This window comes from Watersipora subatra, chromosome 8, assembly GCF_963576615.1.
Source record: "Watersipora subatra chromosome 8, tzWatSuba1.1, whole genome shotgun sequence".
Taxonomy (NCBI): Eukaryota; Metazoa; Bryozoa; class Gymnolaemata; order Cheilostomatida; family Watersiporidae; genus Watersipora; species Watersipora subatra.
The window spans coordinates 49,995,836-50,004,063 of NC_088715.1; positions in this window are offsets into that span (position 1 = coordinate 49,995,836).

An 8,228-nucleotide genomic window follows, 5' to 3' on the forward strand; every position below is an offset into this window, starting at 1 on the left:
GACACCCACCGAATTCTACAGTCATGCATATACTTCCGCAAGACATCTGACACAAACTGTGGGCCATTGTCTGTTCTAAGGCTGTCAGGGAACCCGAACCTTGAAAATACTGTATCTAAGAACTCAATAACTTTGTCTGCAGTAGTGGATCTAAGGAATGCGCACTCAAAGTATTTGCTGTAATAATCAATAACAGCAATCACTGACCTTCCATCAGGTAATGGGCCTAAGAGGTCACAGCTTAGCTGCTGCCATGGCTTGCTAGGAAACTTGCTCATTGACATCGGTTCTGGAGGATCTGGGGCGGACACTTTTACACAGTCAATGCATTTTCTGCAGAACTTTTCTGCGTCATAATCCATTTTAGGCCACCACAGTTTGGATCTCAGTCTTTGTTTTGACTTCACTATGCCTTGGTGGCCCTCATGAGCTAGTTCAACACACCTAGGTCTAAGGCTTAGCGGCACAACAATCTTGTTATTACGTAGTAGCACACCATCACACACACTCAGCTCTCCTTTGATACTCTGATAGGAGAGCGCACAACTCTTAAAATCACTATGCTCAACAGCTCTAATAACTGACTGTATCTCTAGACAGTCCTTAGTCGCTGAGGCAATTTCACTCCATGTTAGAGCACATGGTACAGACTCCCTAGCAATTATGTTTATGTATTGATCGGCTACAACTGAGGCTATGCTTTGCTTCCCTATGTACTCTGCATTGGTTGAGATGCTCAGTCTAGACAGGGGGTCGGCAAGATTACATTTTCCTGGTTTGTGGACTACCTTATACCTAAATGACTGCAGCCTTAGTACCCACCGCTCAATTCTAGGGGTTGGTTTACTCGATGTACTATTAAAAATAAAGTCAAGGGGCTTATGGTCAGTCACTAGCTCAAACTCAGTGCCTAACAAATACAGCATAAAATGTTCACATGCCCACACCAATGCTAAGGCCTCTTTCTCCGTTTGACTATATTTCCTTTCTACTGCAGAGAGGCCTCTATGACCGTAACTAACTATCCTCTCAGAGGCACCATGGGTCTGAATAAGGATAGCACCGAGACCATAGGGACTTGCATCTGCTACAACTCGAGTAGCAGCTTGGGGGTCAAAGTGTGCTAATGTTTGTGCTTGTGACATTGCATTTTCGATGAGCTCAAATGCCTTTTGCTGTTCATTGGTTCATTTGAAGGCCTGGTCTTTGTGTGTTATGCGTCGTAGTGGTTCAGAAATTGTAGCAAGATTTGGCAAAAATCTGCCCACAAAATTTACCAAGCCAAGAAAACTCCTACAGTCTGTCACATTATCTGGTCGCCTAAAGTTGACTATAGACTCAACTTTACTAGGGTCTGCAGAGATACCTGCAGCTGAAACAATAAACCCTAGAAATCTAATAGAAGACATTCGAAAAGCACATTTCTTTTCATTCAGTGTCAGTCCTACTTGTTCTAACCTACAAAGCAGGCTGTGCAGTCGTCTATCATGCTCTTCAGAACTAGACCCATATAGAATGATATCGTCTGCTAAGTTTTGCACCCCTTCCAAACCTACCAGTGTCTGTCTTATTACATGCTGAAATATCTCAGGGCTAGCATTTGCACCTTGTATTAGACGTTTATATCTAAAAAGACCAAATGGAGTAATGAATGTTGTTATGTCACGTGAGTTAGGGTCAAGCTCAACTTGGTGGAAACCTTGATTGAGATCTAGCTTTGAAAACACTTTCGCACCCTCTAACCTAGCAAGCATTTCCTTAACAGTAGGGACAGGGTGTCTTTCACGAAGGATGGCCTTATTTGCCAGACGCATGTCAATGGTTTGCCTAATCTCACCAGAGTCTTTCATCACACATACAAGTGGGCTCACCCAAGAAGTACCCACTCCCTCCACTGGTTCAATGATGTCATTGGCTAAAAAATTGTCTAAATTCTGTTTAACCTTTTCTCTATATCCAAAAGGTAATCTACGTACAGGCTGTGCTACAGGAGGCACACTATGGTCTACATGAAACTTTACAGAAACATCCTTTAATTTCCCTACACCCTCAAAAACCTTGGGAAATCTATCTACTATATCTTTGTGACAACCACTAACAGCATATACAACATTGTCATTGATAGACAAAATGCCTAAATCTCTATTAGTTTCATAGCTCAATAAACACATGGTAGCATTGCTAAATACATATAGTTTTGTACTCACTACTCTACCATTAGCAGCACATGCAACATTAGTGTTTATTTCTCCCTTGAGTTCTAGCCTAGTGTTACTTCCATAAGCAAACAGCTCACGGCTAGTAGGAATCAGTGTTGCATCCTTGTGTATCCGATCGTATGTCTTAATGTCTATGATGTTGGCGCAAGCTCCTGAATCGATCAAAAATGTCACAGTCTTTCCGGCTACAGACAGTTGTACTTTTGGCATGCCACTTGAAACTCCAGCTATTTGTTGGCTACAATTTGTCGACGTTGATGCCTCACCAATTGTAAATAGTTGATTCTCCTGAAATTGAGTGTTGCTACATTCGGTTGGAGTTGTCTCCTCACTACCAACTGTACATACTTTCTGTGTTGATGAGCTGTTTGTACAGTATTTCGAGCCCGAGAAATGCCCTCGTCTTTTACAAGTGTTACAAGTTCTACCTCGAGCCTGACAGGATGGGTCACTTCCAATATGACCTCTGCGGTTGCACCGGAAGCAGATGACATCTTTGTCTTTACCCTGTCGAGGCTGACGATTGATTGTGTTACCAATCCTGTGTATACCATCGGATAGGATTTCAGTTTTGTCTTTACTCGCTGTGCCACTACTACCATCAGCATACAACTCTGCCTCTACAGCCATCTTAAGCACTGTGTCTAAGTCAAACTGTTTATCATTAGGTATTCTAACTCGACATGAAGCAATGTGAGAATGGTTGATACCTCTTCGAAACTGTTCGACAAGGTTTTCGCTGAGATTTGTTTTAAAGTCACACCCTCTCGCTGCTTTTTTTAGCCTTACTACGTATTCATTTACCTTCTCATCTGGCCTCCTCTCCACTTGCCTAAACTTCTGGCGCTCTAATATAGGATTTGTAGAGCCTCCGTAATGATCTTTGAGAAGTTTTGTCAGTTCATCGAAAGCCATCTCACTAGGCATTCTTGGACTGCACAAGTCCCTCAGTACACCATACGTGCCTGCAGGTAGACCCGCGACCAACACATGCACTTTGTGTTCATCTTTAGTCTTGCTGACAATGAAATAACTGTTTAGCCTTTCTACATAACCATCCACCTCTCCCTCTGAAAATGCTGGAAGCCCTGCCATAGCCATAGCCATGGTCAGTAGACAGTCTCTATCGCAGATCAGCGGTATGTAATCCAATGGTTTAATCAAAGAGTTAGTTTAATCCTCGTCGCCAATATTGTGCATGATAATCAGAACTAGAGAGGCACTTGCTTGGTTGCTGTCTATACAAGAACTGTATTATGTACATATATCCAAGGCATACAATGTGCCATAAAACTTGATGAGACAATAATGCAACCAAGGTAAATAGGCTGACTAAACATAATGGCCAACATAATGGTTTTCTCGGCATGCTAATGAAAACATACAATATGTGGGAACTAAGACACTACAGTATTGTAATAATTTTTAAAGCTGTCATACTGCCTCTGCCATTGTAAACTTATGGAGGCAGCTCATTATACGCTGCTCCATAACTACTAGTTTCACAAGTTTGTTTGCAATACCATACCAAGAATTGGACCATAATCTTGCTATCTAAATTGATCACTGTAGAACATTTTACAGCCACTATACCTGTTGACCTTTTTTGAGGTACAGTATATATAAATGCACAGAAAGATTGAACAAGATGAAAGATCACGAGAGTAGAGTAACAATTGATGATCAAGCATGCATAGATAATATTTGCCTATGTAATTCAATATAGATTGGGTTTGTGGTCTTGTGGTTATGAGCGCTGAGCTGTAGGAGCACGTGAATATGGTATGAAAGAAACCGTGAAAAGGCACAAGTTATGTAAGTGTAAAAGGAGAAAAGGTAATTTATCATTTCCGTATTCAGCTGAGTTGATAACACCATGCGTGATCAGCGTTATAATTGTGAGCAGTGATGCGTGGAGACAGTACCAACCATCATGCACAGTTGGGGTCTGAGATTTGCGTGCAGCGGTATCCTGTGCGCTGATAAAATTATCTAATAAAGTATCTAAAGTTAGCTGTGAATTGCAACATGCGTAAATGATGGGATATTTGTGATGTTGTCCCATCGTTTACGCATGTTGCGCTTCATAGCTCTGGAACTGCTATTTTGAAAGCAGTAAAGTTTAAGGATTACCTCGAAGCCAAGAAAATACTGCATCGATTAATTCAAAGAATCTTTTAATATGAGCAAATGTGCGTGTGTAGTTGGCATCAAATAACTCTAAGTGTCCTATCATTATTTATGAACACGCCCAAATACAAATGTATATAAAATATAAGATAAAGATATAAAATAATCTAGTTAGAGTTGAAAATATTTAAATATGAAACTGGAAGTGCTTCATCATTTCCTTCATCATCTCCTTCATTTGCTACAACATCCAGAGTTTTTATTTTTGTCATGAGAGCTTTTGACGGTGGAATTTTTCTGAGGTATCCTGCAACCTCCATTTCGAAGTGATAATTAATATCCTTTTCTTGTTCTTCTTGTGCAATCCTTTTTTCGATTGTCTTAGAAAAGGCTTGGAATTGCATTCTGTAAAATCAAACAGTGATGTGCATGTGAGTTCGAGTTTGGATACAAGGATCCCATAAATTACGCATACTTCACAACTTTTAGTGTTTTACATATGCTTACTGGAATGGGTCTTCTTAATTTTCTGCAGTTCTCCTTCTTTTGGTTGGTAGCATATCATGCATCCTTGGTGTTTGTGCAGATGAAAATGAAGGTGCAGATGAAGCAGCAGGAGGGCTGCTTAAGGAGGCTAAGGTGGAAGGGCACTCAACGCTCTCTATTATAGCTGCTTCAGAGCAGATTGCCTATAATGGATGCGACATCATTACTTGGTAGTTACTCTGTGTCCTAAAATCAAATTGAAAAACAATTGAACCACAAACAATGACCACAATTTTATAAACAAAACTTATAAAAAAATTAACAATATATTAACTTACAATTTTTTCTTGTTGTTACCTCTTAGCCATTGCAAATGCTCCCAGAGTGGCCATGTTATTATTGGTGTTTTCCCCCTACCACTCTTCTTTGCGTTTTTTTCTTCGCGCACGTACGACGAAAATGTATCTCTGATATCCTTCCAGCGCTTTTGGATACCGACACCTGCAAAATATTAACAACATGAATTATAGTAAGTGGCGATATATCAGAAGAAATCCTACAAAGCTACTTTATATGCTTCGTGCAACAGCCCAAACCCATAATAAGATATTTAATGAATTTTTATATTATCTGGTGAAAGCAATACTCGCAAACAAGACTTGTATACTAAGCACCTTCAGGTTTACTGAGCTGTTTGCTTATCTGTACAACTATCTGATTAAAAGCCTTCATCTTCATGCTCTTGGATTTTTTTAGATGAAGATGAACTAAAGTCATATAAACACGCGTACTCTTTGACAAAGCTGATGATTAACTCGCCACGTGCATACTTATTCACCATGCTTGCCAAATGACATTGACCTTGATCTTCACAACTGTTGAAATTGGATCAGATGCCGTCCACAAACAGCCAATCAATATGCAGATAGTTGCGATCATCGGTGTCAAAGTTCAACATGTTGAAATTCCATCGCATCGTCGCTCGCAGCGATTGCGTTGACCGCTCATCACAAAAATGACGTCACCGCAGCCCATCGCTAATCGTCGATTTGAGTGATAGTGTGAATCGGCCTTAAGTGTAGAAGCATTCCCGTGCACATCTATTGAAAGAAAATGTGTGCATTAGTGAAAATTCTGTAAGCGTAGAGGCGGTAACATAACTACTCAGCCGAACTACCAAATTTTGAGCCTTCTTAGTATAAATGCAAAGTTTTAAAATGATTAAACTAGGAGTTCTCAAGATACCACCAAAATACTGAGGGCATTTAAAACAGACCAAGAGATGAAAATGGCTGGTGACTAGTTTTTAATAACAAACTCGTTGAAGTTTTTGGTAATGAAGGCTCAGAAATAGACTGAGATAGTGATTCAGGTACATGTAGGTTCTTTTAGCCCCAAACGTTCACAATAGGTCAGAGCCTACTACTGTTGCTACCGCAAACTAATGAAATCAACTAAATAATAAATAAAACTTTATAAAAATTAAGTTTGATTTCAATTTTTTTAAATGACAGCACACAATGAAGCCTGTTTTGAAAAAAGTATATGACCCACATCAATGGTTAAAAAAAACTTTTTTATTACACACATGTATGTACTCTGTACTACCATAATAACACTACGTACACTTGGGTGAGAATCAGGGCTTGGGTCACCATAACAAATTTTCTAAAAATTGAGTGACTAAATTTACTGACTTATTTGTGTACAGAGTTTGAACGGGACTCGGAACCTGCCAGTGATAATGAAGCTGGTATATCAGTTCATCCAGTTACATGTACCTCTAAACCATATATTTTTGAGAGTGCAAAATAAAAGCTATTTACCTATTGGTTTGTTTTGTTCTTTGTACTTTGCATGCTTAAAGCTTCAAAATGTTACCTCGTTCAAAAGGAGTTGTCCTATTCTATGTGCTTTTACAGTTGATGGAACGTTGTTAATACTGTCCAGGATCAGGAGACTTGCTTGTATATGCAAGACCAGAATTCAAAATGTCAAAATGTTTATAAATATTGTCATAGCAACATCACATGTACATGCATGAATTATAACAAATCATAACAGACCGAAGTTATTTAATTATATACAACTGGCAGAATTCAGCATAAGAGCTCACACATCTTAGTACTATTCATAGCTTGCAGTACTTTTGTAATCAGGTGTAAGAATCTAAGACCATACGAGTTACACCTCACCTTTAAACCAAGTTATGATAAACCTGGCAAGTGCATTAAAACAAGGGTGCAAATACATGTAACGCTACAGCGATATTGCGCTAGTTTTATAGCCAAGTACGGTAGACAACAATTTGATCATTTACTAATTTCCCTTTCTAATCTTGAAGTGACATATTTAAAATTTCATCACATTACAATCTCACATTAATACGTTAAAATTTTAATGAAATGTATTTCTCACTGCCTACTGATTGGTTTGGCTATAGTTCTCCGTAATAACAGAGAATTTATGACCTTTGTGTTATTTTGCACATAAATTTAAAAGCCAACAATATTACTGCGGAAAGTGTTTACAAATGAAACTGATCATAGCTTGTGGTTAACTGCTCCAAACTACGGTTGGCTATCATAATCCAGTTATTATCTCAAGTTGAACTTCCTACAATTTGAAGGTCATCTAAGATTAACTCTGCTTCTCTGTGTTAACAAATCCCACTTTGCCATTGTGTCTGTCTGTCTGTCTGCATAAATGTTGTGCATTCCACATTTTTGGCCGATTTTATCCACACTTCACACGCATATGCTCGGTGTCGCCCATCTGGTTGCTGAACATATTTGGTTTCAAAAATTCATCTGGTTTTCAAGAACAGCCTCTTAAACATCTACTTGCGGGCCTTCCGATTAAACATCTACCTGCGGGCCTCCTGATTAAACATCTACCTGCGGGCCTTCTGATTAAACATCTACCTGCGGGCCTTCTGATTAAACATCTACCTGCGGGCCTTCTGATTAAACATCTACCTGCGGGCCTTCTGATTAAACATCTACCTGCGGGCCTTCTGATTAAACATCTACCTGCGGGCCTTCTGATTAAACATCTACCTGCGGGCCTTCTGATTAAACATCTACCTGCGGGCCTTCTGATTAAACATCTATCTGCGGGCCTTCTGATTAAACATCTACCTGCGGGCCTTCTGATTAAACATCTACCTGCGGGCCTTCTGATTAAACATCTACCTGCGGGCCTTCTGATTAAACATCTACCTGCGGGCCTTCTGATTGAACATCTACTTGCGGGCCTTCTGATTAAACATCTACCTGCGGGCCTTCTGATTAAACATCTACCTGCGGGCCTTCTGATTAAACATCTACCTGCGGGCCTTCTAATTAAACATCTACCTGCGGGCCTTCTGATTAAACATCTACCTGCGGGCCT